The sequence below is a fragment of the Bactrocera dorsalis genome, chromosome 6, assembly GCF_023373825.1.
Source record: "Bactrocera dorsalis isolate Fly_Bdor chromosome 6, ASM2337382v1, whole genome shotgun sequence".
In the NCBI taxonomy this organism is placed as follows: domain Eukaryota; kingdom Metazoa; phylum Arthropoda; class Insecta; order Diptera; family Tephritidae; genus Bactrocera; species Bactrocera dorsalis.
This window is the reverse complement of record NC_064308.1, coordinates 19,779,504-19,792,261: the sequence shown is the minus strand read 5'-3', so window position 1 is coordinate 19,792,261 and position 12,758 is coordinate 19,779,504. Positions and strand designations below refer to the sequence as shown.

Sequence of the window (12,758 nt, the reverse complement as noted above, 5' to 3'; positions counted from 1 at the left end):
GATGCTTTTTATGAGTGCTTGGAGCGCACTTATGAGAGATGCCCCCGCCACGATGTCAAAATCGTGCTTGGCGACTTCAACGCCAGGGTGGGCAAAGAAAGTATCTTTGGCACTACGGTCGGTAAATTCTGCCTCCATGAGGAAACATCCCCAAATTGGTTGTGGCTGATCGACTTCGCCGGGGCCCGAAATATGGTTATCTGTAGTACTAGATTCCAGCATAAGAAGATGCATCAAGCTACCTGGCTGTCTTCGGATCGAAAAACCACCAATCAAATCGATCATGTTGTGATAGACGGAAGACACGTCTCCAGTGTTTTAGATGTGCGTGCGCTCCGAGGTCTTAACATCGACTCGGACCACTATATTGCTGCAGCCAAAATTCGCACCCGCCTCTGTGCAGCAAAAAACGCACGCCAACAAACACAAGGAAGGTTCGACGTTGAGAAGCTGCAATCACAACAGACAGCCGAAAGATTTTTCACTCGGCTTGCACTCCTGCTCTCTGAGAGCACTCGTCAATAACTCGGTATAAGGGAACTGTGGGACGGCATTTCAAACTCCTTACGTACAGCTGCAACCGAAACCATTGGTTTTCGGAAAGTGCAAAAAAACAGCTGCTACGACGAAGAGTGCCGTGTCGCAGCGAAGAGAAAACAGGCTGCCTACCTCGCAACGTTACGATCGATCACAAAACGTGCGGGCTGGGATAGATACCGAGAGTTCAAAAGGGAAGCGAGACGCATTTGCAGACAGAAGAAGAAAGAGGCCGAAATGCGTGAGTACAAACAGCTTGATAAGCTGGCCGACAGGGGTAATGCTCGAAAATTCTACGAAAAAATGCGGCGGCTTACAGAAGGTTTCAAGACCGGAGCATACTCCTGTAGAACCCCCAAAGGTGATCTAGCCACCGATACCCAGAGCATACTTAGATTATGGAGGGAACACTTCTCCAGCCTGCTGAATGGCAGTGAGCACATAACACCAGGAGAAGGCGAACCCGATTCCCCAATCGATGACGATGGAGCAGACGTTCCATTACCCGGCCATGAAGAAGTTCGAATAGCAGTTGCTCGCCTGAAGAACAATAAAGCGGCAGGGGCCGACGGATTGCCAGCCGAGCTATTCAAACACGGCGGCGAAGAACTGATAAGGAGCATGCATCAGCTTCTTTGCAAAATATGGTCGGATGAAAGCATGCCCAACGTTTGGAATTTAAGTGTGCTATGCCCAATCCATAAAAAAGGAGACCCCACAATCTGCGCCAACTACCGTGGGATAAGCCTCCTCAACATCGCGTACTAGGTTCTATCGAGCGTATTGTGTGAAAGATTAAAGCCCACCGTCAACAAACTGATTGGACCTTATCAGTGTGGCTTCAGACCTGGTAAATCAACAACCGACCAGATATTCACCATGCGCCAAATCTTGGAAAAGACCCGTGAAAGAAGAATCGACACTCACCACCTATTCGTCGATTTCAAAGCTGCTTTCGACAGCACGAAAAGGAGCTGCCTTTATGCCGCGATGTCTGAATTTGGTATCCCCGCAAAACTAATATGGCTGTGTAAAATGACGTTGAGCAACACGAAAAGCTCCGTCAGGATCGGGAAGGACCTCTCCGAGCTGTTCGATACCAAACGAGGTTTCAGACAAGGCGACTCCCTATCGTGCAACTTTTTCAATCTGCTGCTGGAGAAAATTATTAGAGCTGCAGAACTGAATCGAGCAGATACAATCTTTTATAAGAGTGTACAGCTGCTGGCGTATGCCGATGATATTGATATCATCGGTCTCAACACCCGCGCCGTTAGTTCTGCTTTCTCCAGACTGAACAGGGAAGCAACGCAAATGGGTCTGGCAGTGAACGAGGGCAAGACGAAATATCTCCTGTCATCAAACAAACACTCGCGACTTGGCACTCACGTCACTGTTGATAGTCATAACTTTGAAGTTGTAGATAATTTCGTCTATTTAGGAACCAGCATTAACACCACCAACAATGTCAGCCTAGAAATCCGACGCAGGATTACTCTTGCCAACAGGTGCTACTTCGGACTGAGTAGGCAATTAAAAAGTAAAGTCCTCTCTCGACGAACAAAAACCAAACTCTATAAGTCGCTCATAATTCCCGTCCTGCTATATGGTGCAGAGGCTTGGACGATGACAACAACCGATGAGTCGACGTTGCGAGTTTTCGAGAGAAAAGTTCTGCGAAAGATTTATGGTCCTTTGCGCGTTGGCCACGGCGGATATCGCATTCGATGGAACGATGAGCTGTACGAGATATACGACGACATCGACATAGTTCAGCGAATTAAAAGACAGCGGCTACTCTGGCTAGGTCATGTTGTCCGTATGGATGAAAACACTCCAGCTATGAAAGTATTCGACGCAGTACCCGCCGCAGGAAGCAGAGAAAGAGGAAGATCTCCACTTCGGTGGAAGGACCAAGTGGAGAAGGACCTGGCCTCGCTTGGAATATCCAATTGGCGCCACGTAGCGAAGAGAAGAAACGACTGGCGCGCTGTTGTTGACTCGGTTATAATCGTGTACGCGGTGTCTACGCCAGTAAAGAAGAAGAAGATTTAGCATCAAACAACAAGTAATATCCCAATAAAATTGAACATATATTCAAAGAAATTCTATATAATCGCTTAAATAACGTAAACACTTGCATTATTTAATATATTTTAAAGTGTTGATAATCAAAATTTAAAATTTATATGTAGCTCAAATGCTAACACAACACCCTGATTACCATGAAAGTAGCAAAAAAGCCGTTACACAACACCCTAAGATTTCTTAGAGTTGAGTATATGTATGGGGTATTCCATACCAAATCGACCACTTTTGAACCCGACCCCTTTAGATTTTGCTGAAACTTATCCATCCTTTTCTACCCTTTGAAAAACATTTTTGAGAATTTTTTCAAAGTTTTTTGTCCAACTTCAAAAAAGTTATGAATTTTACTATTTTTTTGCTAAAAAAATGGCTTTTTTATATTCAAATAGCCATAATTTTTGCAGAAATTGACTTTTGGGGACCATTTTTTTTTTAAATTTTTGTTTTTGAATGAACTTTTCGAAAAAATGCTCGAAAAAAATTTAACACGACCTATTATATAAAATAATCGGTTTTTTTAAGTAAAATCATAATTTTATTTTTTGAAATTTGGCCATTTTTGTATTTTGTTTTTTTTTGTAAAAAAAAACTTAAATTAATTTGACAACTATCCCTGCTAATCTCGGAGTGGGCCGATTTTTTTTTTATATTTTTTTTATTTAAAAAATGAAAAGAATTTAAAAAAAAAATATTTAGAACAGTCGGCCGACTCCGGGATTTGCAGGGCTAGTTGCCAAATTAATTGAAGTTTTTTTTGGAAAAAAAAAAAAAAAAATGGCGAACTTCCAAAAAAAAAATACATTTTAACTTAAAAAAGTGAAGTTCGCCATTTTTTTTTTATTTTATTTCCCAAAAAAAAACTTAAATTAATTTGACAATTATCCCTGCTAATCTCGGCGTGGGCCGATTTTTTTTATTTAAAAAATGAAAGAAATTTAAAAAAAAAATAAAAAAAAATATTTAAAAAAGTCGGCCGACTCCGGGATTAGCAGGGATAGTTTCCAAATTAATTGAAGTTTTTTTTGGGAAAAAAAAAATAAAAAAAAATGGCGAACTTCACTTTTTTAAGTTAAATCGTATTTTTTTTTTGGAAGTTCGCCATTTTTTTATTTTTTTTTTCCAAAAAAAACTTCAATTAATTTGGCAACTAGCCCTGCAAATCCCGGAGTCGGCCGACTTTTCTAAATAATTTTTTTTAAATTCTTTTCATTTTTTAAATAAAAAAAATATAAAAAAAATCGGCCCACTCCGAGATTAGCAGGGATAGTTGTCAAATTAATTTAAGTTTTTTTTTAGAAAAAAAACAAAATACAAAAATGACCAAATTTCAAAAAAAAAAATTATGATTTTACTTAAAAAAACCGATTATTTTATATAATTGATCGTGTTAAATTTTTTTCGAGCATTTTTTTTGAAAAGTTCATTCAAAAACAAAAATTAAAAAAAAAATGGTCCCCAAAAGTCAATTTCTGCAAAAGTTATGGCTATTTGAATATAAGAAAGCCATTTTTTTTAGCAAAAAATAGCAAAATTTACAACTTTTTTGAAGTTGGACAAAAAATTTTGAAAAAATTCTCAAAATTGTTTTTCAAAGGGTAGAAAAGGATGGATAAGTTTCAACAAAATCTAAAGGGGTCGGGTTTAAAAGTGGTCGATTTGGTATGGAATACCCCGTATGTAAACAAAGCAAAGGTTTATTACTGTATATACCAGAGGTGGGCACTCACACCTATTGTTACATTTGTACACGCATACTATTACTATTTGTGTGTGAAGCAGCGAAAGCACGAATTTGAGCATGTCGTTCGGCACAACAACAGTGTACACTGAGTCTTGCAAGTTAACGCTACAAGTGCTACTCATGATTATTATTTATTGTTATTACTTTTTATTCTTACTATCTCATTATTATATTATTATCATTATTATATTATTATCATTATTATATTATATTATCTTATTATTATTATTATTTAATAAGACTATCTATGTCTATTTCGCCTTCATAGGTCTTAATCCGGAGGAGGTCTGCTAAATGCTGGTCCGTCATTCGATTTCTTTGTTTGTTAAGTATAAGTTTCATCGACGAAAAGGCCGATTCACAGTTGTATGTCGATCCAAACATAGAATACAGTCTGTAAATCTGATCCTTTGTCTTTGGATACTTCTTTTCGTCGATTGCCCTCCAAAATTGTTCGCCAGTTAGCAACGGAATTGAGAAATCTTGTCTCATGTTCACTAACTCTGGTTGCAGTTCAGGGTCTTGCTTTTCAATATCGCAGATAAGGGTATATTCGTGCAGATCTATTATATTCTTTATAATTTCAAAATCTTTAAAGTTTAAATGATAATCTGTGTATAAGTTTTCTAGTATGTTGCAGTATTCTATGTTCTTATCAAATGTTTTAAATTGGCTATAAATTTCTGTTACTTTTTTCAAATTTAAAAGATTTCCATTTTTTATTTCATTTATTAGAATTTGAATTTTCCGGCTGAAATGGTGTACTGTGGTTACTAATTGTGTTATTATCTTGTGTTTTCCAAAGCCAACGCAACAGTAAAAGATGCCTTTATTAAAGGCAAATCAATATCTTTATTATTACTTTTACCATTATCAGTTTCAGTATCATTATTATTATCACTTGCAATGAATTTAAAAAAAAATTCTGCTTACAATTGCAAAAGCATTAGCTTCCGCTCACCTCCAGTAAAAAATTTAAAATTTGTATGGCAAGAGAAATAATGTCGGCTTAAACAAAATTTAGAATTGCGACCAACAATGTCGTAACAAATAAGACATTGTGCTCTTCCATCCAAATTTTCTATAAAGAAAAAATCTTCTTCCCATTCGCGCATAAACATTGTTAGCTCTCACTGTATATTTGAAATAGCGCAGCGTGGTGTTGCTTGAACAAGTGTTTGCATGCGACTGTTTTGCTTTTCCATAGCCTTCAGTCTCATTGTGCCGAGGGCTACCGATCGTTCGTATTCTATAAATAGCGTAATATTTTGTGCTGCTCGTCGCAGCAGAGGCCCTATGCACGCGAGTTATAATTTTATTAATTGATCAAACACGAAATTTATAATATTAATTTATTTATAATATAGAATTTACAAAATTTGGTTGATACTCTTTAGAATATAAGTCCACTTGCTTTCAAGAACGAAATAAGAATGACGAATGTGTGAGAATATGATGTGCTGAATAAGTACAAAAGTAATGCCCATGAATAATAGGGCGAATAATACAATATGTAACTTATGAGTAGTGAATAAGTACAAAAAGTGATGACCATAAATAATACTGTGAATAATACAATATGTAACTTCTCCATCGCTAGAATTGAAGATATATCTTAAATTCTAATAGAATTTTCGAATTTTAGTTTTCTCTTAATATTAGAGCTATGAATATTTTCTAAATTAGAATATTTATATTTCGGTTGTTCTTTATGTCTTAAAGATTTATAATTTTTTATGTATCCATTACACCATTGTTCTTTGTAAAATTTTCTCTTTTCATTTCTTTTATTTATACATTTATTTTTTCTTATTAAAATGTTTTCATAAATTTTTCTTTTATTACAATTTCCTTGTTCAATATTTATTGGTTTTTCTTTTGTAACTGAATTGTAAGAATTGTTATAATATTCTATTGCTTTACACATTTTTTCTTTTATACTAAGAGATTTTTGTTCAAGCATTAAAACTCGAATTTTTTCAGAAATAGTGTTATGCAATCTCTCAATATCGGCATTGCCAGTGTGGTTATTAGGCTTCACTAGATGAAGACTTATATTTTCGGTTTTTAAATAATCTTTAATGTTTACACTTTTGAATTCATTATCGCAAATTAATTTATTAAAATGTCCCTTTTGATATTTATGAAGTCTAAGTTTTTCCATTATTGTTTGATTGGTTCTGTCTTCAAGATAATAAGCAACAGCAAATTTTGAAAAACGATCAATAAATGTCAGAAAATTTGATTTTGTATTTGTGTATGCATCCATATGTATTATTTGTTTTATGTCTGTTGGCGTTTCAGTTAAATGGAATTTGGCTTTAATTGGATTTCTATCAAATTTAGATTTGGTACAAGTGGAGCAATTATTAATGTATTTTTGGATTAAAAATTTTAAATTAGGAATATAAATTATCTTTTTTAGACCAAAGTAATTTTCGTCAATACCGGTATGATCAGTTTCATTTTTATGGTAATTATTGATTAGTTTAAAAGCTTCTTCTTCTGTTCAACATCTTTTGCATGATATGAACAACGAACGAATCTGATATTTCTAAATCCTAAAAATAATTCTATTAACTTATTTTGTAAAATATTATAATGATTATCATCTAACTCTGTATATATTCCAACTTTTCCTTTTGTTAAATAAGGTTAATATAAATCTTTTTATTTTTATGTTTTAATTTCATATCCTTAGTTTTATGTTGTGTTAAAATAATTTGAGTTTTAAATCTATTTACGACGGTTTCCAAAATTGGAATGTGGTCGTGAAAATCTTCAGACTGTGAGTGAACGGTATACAAATCGTCTGATACATTATTATATAGAGAACCAGTAGATGCATTTATCATGTTAATTTCGCTAGTGTCTGCATTAATTCTACTAAGAAAGTCCGCTACTGAGTTGTCTTTACCTTTAATGTAGGAAATATTTATGTTGAATTCACTTAACTTGATTAACCAACGATGTAACCTTGGACTCATTTTCCCCTGCGATTTAATGAAAAGCCATTTTAAGGGCTGTTGATCTGATAGAATACCAAATTTGACACCATACAAGTATGGTCTAAAATAATTAGTAGCCCAAACAATAGCAAGCAGTTCTCGTTCAGTAGCTGAATAATTTTTTTCGTGATCGTTTAACGTTCTACTCGCATAACATAGTGGATGATTATCCTGTTGTAAAACAGCACCGAGAGCATCTGAACTTGCATCTGTGACAAGCTGAAACTGTTTTTCAAAATTTGGGTACTTAAGTACCGGGGACTCCGTTGTTACTCTCTTATGCTTTTCAAATGAATTAATATAATTTGGGTCATTTACATTTAATTTAACGCTTTTTTTTTCAAGTATCTAATCATTGGGTAAGCTACTTTTGAAAAATCTTTTATACATTTTCGGTAATAACCAGTAACACTAAGAAACGACTTAATCTGTTTCACAGATTTTGGCAATCCCAATTTCAAAATTTGATCGATTTTACTAGGATTTGGTCTAACTCCTTCAGGGGTTAATATATGACCTAAGTACAAAGTTTCTTTTGAAAAGAACTTGCATTTATTAATTTGGATCTTTAAATTTGCCTCACGAAGTTTCGTTAGAACTCGGTTTATATCATTGAAGACTTGTGGAGAATATCAAAATATCGTCTAAATAGACTACACATATTTTATTAATAAAACCCTTCAGTAGTTTGTTGATGAATCTTTGAAATGTGGCAGGCGCATTTTTTAGTCCAAATGGCATTCGGTTGAACTCGAAATGTCCATATGGAGTGGAAAAGGCAGTTTTCGACCGGTCTTCTTGTTTAACAAGAATTTGGTGAAACTCTTTTGCCAAATCAGTTGTAGTGAAATATTGCGCTCGACCCAATTTATCCAAAATATTTTCAATATTTGGTATGGGGAATTTATCGTCGATTGTAATATTGTTTAATGCCCTATAGTCGACAACAAGCCTCCATTTCTTTTCACCTGAGTTGTCTAATTTCTTTGGAACAACCCATAAGGGACTATTATGTATGGTGAATTACTTTCTCGGATTATACCTTGTTTAAGCATGTCGTCGATTTGCCTACATATTTCTTGTTCGTGTATCTGGGGATAACGATATATTTTCGAATATACCGGCCTGTCTGATACAGTTTTAATTTCATGATTTATTATATTTGTATTTGATAGAGTCTGTCCTTCTATGTAAATTAGGTCTTTATACTTATTAAGGATTTTTTTAAAACTGATTTTTCTTGTTTGTGTAAGCCGCGAAATAAATTGTCAAGGACTTGCTTATCCACATTGATTTCTTCTAAGATATGAATTTCACTAAACATTAATGGTTGAAAAAATTTTATTTTATTACCATTAAATGTAACGGTTCGATTGTACATATCGATAACACTACGCATTGGAGTCAGTATATTCTGTCCAATAATTGCATTGAAATATTTACCCTTAAAGTCCACTAGTTTCCAAGTCATAGTTGCATTTTCATTAAATTCAAAAGGAAGATTTGTGATTATTTCTTCTGTAATATAAGTACTATTATTCAATGAATTAAGGCGAATATTTTGTATAAGTTGTATTCTTTTATATTTTACTAATTTATTTATATCAAGTAGCGATGTTGTTGCGCCAGTATTTATCAAAGCTAAAAATTTTTCATTGTCAATAGTTAATTCTACTAACGGTAATGATTTCTTGAGGCAGTTGTAAAAAAATTCAAATTGTCATCATAGTCGGAAACCCAAGATCCTGCATCTGCTAGTAAATGATCTACTTCCATAGGTGACATGTTATTCGCATCATTATTTCCGTTACGAAATTGAGCGGAGTGGGTTTGTGCATTATTATTCCGGAAATTACCATTATTTCTCGTTTGAGAAGGTTGGTTTAAAAGAAACATTATTGTTGTGAGAGTTGGAAAATCTTCGAAAATGTTTATACCTATTCGAATTTTGATTATTAAATGTTTGAGAAGGTTGTTTATAAAAAACTTGATTTTGTGTTGCAAAATTGCTAGGAAACATTGAATTAGGATATTGCAAATTTTGATTACACTGATTAGTATTAAACTTATCAGGATTTCTTAAATTAGTTTTACTTTCAGTACGAATCAAACCATTTTCTTCTAATATCTGAAAACCATCCCTAATATTAGTAACTTTAGAGTTAATTATAACCGAAGCTCCGTTTATATCAATATTATTTAAAAAAGTACGCAAAATAAACTTATCAATACGTTGTGGTTCATACTCCACTGGCTTTTCAATGTCAAATTCAAATTTTTCGTTGATTTTGCTACAAATATTACAAAGCTGTGTATAATAACTTACAATATTCTTATTGATAATTGTATGTGCACATTTAAATAGTTCGTTATATGTCTCCTTCACACCAAAGTTTTTTATTAGCGCTCGTTTCACACACTCCCACGTTGGCGATCCACCCAGCGTTCGTAAAATGTGAAGAGCGGAACCTTGTAATTTATTAAGAATTACGCGTTCATAAATAATCGGTTGGGAGAGTAGGTTGCTCCCTCACTAAAGTTTGTATTGACTCCACTTGTTTTATGAATGATGATAACGCATATGTATTGTCGCCTTTAAATATGACGATTGATTGAGCATCTTTGATGATGTCGCTCGCAGTTAGCTGAAATGCCATGATGCACTTGTAATTCCAATATTTTGCTGCTTTTCCAACCAGTTCGCTAAATAAACGTCGTTGCGCTAATAATTGTGTTCGTGTACGTTTGAAACTCTGGAACAGCAGTCGTCGTTGTCGTCGTTGATACACTCGTGCACAATGTTGCCGTGGCTGCGCTGCTACCGTTGCCGCTATTGTGCCTATGCTGTTTTGTACTGTTGTCTCTGCTGCTGATACGTTCAAAATGCGAATAACACAGAAACCGGCACACAACTATTTGTCTTGCTTTGTACAACACCACTGGAAATATACACACCGAATCTGGCTGCTGTACCCAGATTTTTAATGTTTCCCGTTTGGTTTGCATTCCAAGTTCGTTTTTTACGTGATACAACTGTGTGAGAGGACCCACTTTCTGTTTTAATTACTACTTTAGATTTTATGTATTTTCCAATATTCAAAATTTTATTCAATACACTTTTACGATTTTATTTTTTTATGAAGTTTGTTTTTTCTTCTTTTCGCAATCACCTTTTTCTCTCTCTACCTGCTGTCTCTGTCACCGCTTCTTTCTTAAATCTCTTCTTTTTTTTCTTCAATCGTCACTGTTTTATTTCCATAAAATTCTATTCGCTTTAAAGTGTGTTTCACGTTGCTTTTTTTGTGTTAGCAGTATTTTCAAAATCCGTTAGCTTAACTCTCATATACATATCGCTCATTTGCTGCAAGACCTGCATAAGTCAAAAAAATCGATTCGCCAGAAAACGCGTTTAAAGTTTTCAACTTACTCCAACTTACACGGAAAATAGGAAATATATTCTCTTCTCAAGCGGAGTATATAAGAGGTAATCATATGAATTTTTGACTCATCATGAAGTATGATATAACGAACAATTCTGCAGCATTAACTCAAAAATCACGTTTTTTGATTTTGCCGGTCTTGCAGCAAACTGTACGATGGCTTTTTTTTCAATTTAACTTTAGTTAATTTACTTTAAATTCACATATGTATATATAAACTTATGCCGCAAAACTGTACGATGGCTTTTATCAATTTAACTTTAGTTAATTTACTTTAAATTCACGTAGGTACTTTTGTTTAAAGACTGCGCCAGTTATAATTTTATTAATTGATCAAACACGAAATTTATAATATTAATTTATTTATAATATAGAATTTACAAAATTTGGTTGATACTCTTTAGAATATAAATCCACTTGCTTTCAAGAACGAAATAAGAATGACGAATGTGTGAGAATATAATGTGCTGAATAAGTACAAAAGTAATGCCCATGAATAATAGGATGAATAGTACAATATGTAACTTATGAGTAGTGAATAAGTACAAAAAGTGATGACCATAAATAATACTGTGAATAATACAATATGTAACTCGCACACAACTTGAACTCTGTGGCGCTCTAATACTAGCAAAACTAGTTTCCATGGCGCAGACCCACTTAAACATGGCGAAATACAAATTATTTCTATGGTCCGATTCCGAAATAATTCTAGTCTGGTTAGAAAAGCCACCACTCGCGTGGAAAATATATACATATTTCTAATAGAACGTCGCAAATACTTGGCCAAGTGGGATAAGCCACATGGCGACACGTACCCAGTGCTGACAATCCTGCCGATATACACAGTGAAAAATGTGAAAATATGTGTTATTTATACAAATTTTTTAATTTTTAAACGTGAATATTTTTAAACATTTAAGTGTTAGTGTTGGAAATAAAGTTTGAATTTTTTTATATGGCGACACTTTCCATCACTATTCTCTATTCTCCCCACTCTTCCTTATTCGTTATTGAATTATAGCTTGTAAGAATGACATGTCAATATCAGTTTGTCACTCCATTTTCAACCTCAGTATATACAGAAATAAACCTTTGCTTTGTTTACATACATATACTCAAATTTAGAAAATCTTAGAGTGTTGTGTAACACTTTTTTTTGCTACTTTCATGGTAATTATGGTGTTGTGTTAGCATTTAAGCTACATATAAATTTTAGAGTTTGATGAGCAGAACTTTAAAAGATATTATGTAATTTAAGTGCTTGTGTTATTTTGAATTACTTTGCATGTTTCTTAAATTTTACTGAGATGTTACTTGTTATGTAAAATTTTTTTTTTTTTAATAAGTGTTAAACACGCTTCAAAAATCTCTTAAATTTTGTATGCAAAAAGATACAGTCCTGGGCGGTAAACTTTCGTTTGACATATACAAATTGATTAGCCGTTACAAAAGAAAATTAGGTGAAATTCGCATTTAAATATATGAATACAATTTTACAAATAATTTAATTAAATAAAATAAGCGAATTTTAAGATCAAAAACAAGATTAGCTTAAGAAATCGGCATCTTTTTTGTTTTCTGTCGGTCAAATGTATTTGTTACATTCAGAAGAAAACTCACCACCGAGAAATGTAAAAGCAGGGCTGCATTTTATTGTTAAGAACTCACTACAAAAAGAATATCTGAATATCATTGCCATTGCCATTTAAATCACCTATTAGTAAATATATGTATATCATTAATGAATAATTTCCTATTATATTAAGCAACAATCCTCATATTTATAATTTTTGTTATTTAATAAAATAAAGTTGCTAAGTATTTACTACCTCAACTACGTTGCTACCACTGAAAATCCAAGATGGCCGCTATTCACCCCCCAGAAAATGACCACGAAAAGGGTTTCTACTGTATATACTGTGTTTTCAATTTTCAGCCTTT

At 33.6% G+C, this 12,758-nt stretch overlaps 1 protein-coding gene and 1 long non-coding RNA gene across 2 annotated transcripts in view; one reads left to right on the top strand and one right to left on the bottom strand.

Moving 5' to 3' along the window:
- The window catches only part of LOC125779314 (uncharacterized), a 280,552-nt gene that overhangs the window by 250,463 nt on the left and 17,331 nt on the right, over window positions 1-12,758 (top strand). The gene's annotated exons all lie outside the window — the stretch shown is intronic.
- LOC125779610 (uncharacterized) lies at window positions 9,939-11,358 on the bottom strand. The gene is made up of 2 exons (XR_007423396.1): window positions 11,007-11,358; window positions 9,939-10,668 (listed from the first exon to the last, which is right to left on the bottom strand). It is a non-coding gene; the product is annotated as an uncharacterized LOC125779610 (long non-coding RNA).